Source organism: Lupinus angustifolius, unplaced genomic scaffold, assembly GCF_001865875.1.
Source record: "Lupinus angustifolius cultivar Tanjil unplaced genomic scaffold, LupAngTanjil_v1.0 Scaffold_607, whole genome shotgun sequence".
Taxonomy (NCBI): Eukaryota; Viridiplantae; Streptophyta; class Magnoliopsida; order Fabales; family Fabaceae; genus Lupinus; species Lupinus angustifolius.
In genome coordinates this window covers 34,355-35,159 of record NW_017727937.1, presented here as the reverse complement: position 1 = coordinate 35,159, position 805 = coordinate 34,355, and positions in this window count along the sequence as shown.

Sequence of the window (805 nt, the reverse complement as noted above, 5' to 3'; positions counted from 1 at the left end):
CATTTGTACGATTGTTTATTATGATAAATATATTTGTATGTTTGTATACAAATCATGTATTGTTTATTTTGTATGACTAGTGTATATACATTTGTACATATATTATGTAATTTAATTAGGGCGGCCCACAAGCCCGCCTGCCCATGTTTAGGGCGAGCAAGACATGATATTTGATGCTCTATTTAAAAATGGACATGCCCATACCCACCCTAATTTAGGCGGACATTGCATGGACAAGGGTAGGGCGATCCTAATTGCCTATACTAATTAGGAGAATAACTGATACTTCTATACACAAAATCTTAGAGGTTAACAAGCAAGGATACAATTAGATAGGTGCAACACCCACTCCACATATGAGTAGTAGAAGATATTATAAAAGCGGACATTGAGAAGATTCCAAGAGTGCCAAAAAGTTAGTTCCAACACCTCATCTAAGTGGAATCGCGAGTTCTCGAATATAATTTTATTCCTAACATGCCAAATATTCTCTATAGCGATGAACCAACTAGACAACCACTATTGAGAAATTGGTTTTAATGTCATTATGGAAAATCGAGTTATTAAGACTAACCGATAGTGCAGAATTTGAACAAAAGAAAAACAAATGGTTTATTGTTTCATCCACCTTCCTCATGAGTTATTTTAATAATACTAATCAAGTTATTTATGGAGGAAGAAATTTTTATTTGACTTTTATCGATATAGTTATAATTTGAAATTTCAATCTCTTGAAATTTTAATTTATAAGTGAATAAGAAATATGTATTAGGTTAAATTAGAAGAATTTAAACCCACACACTTA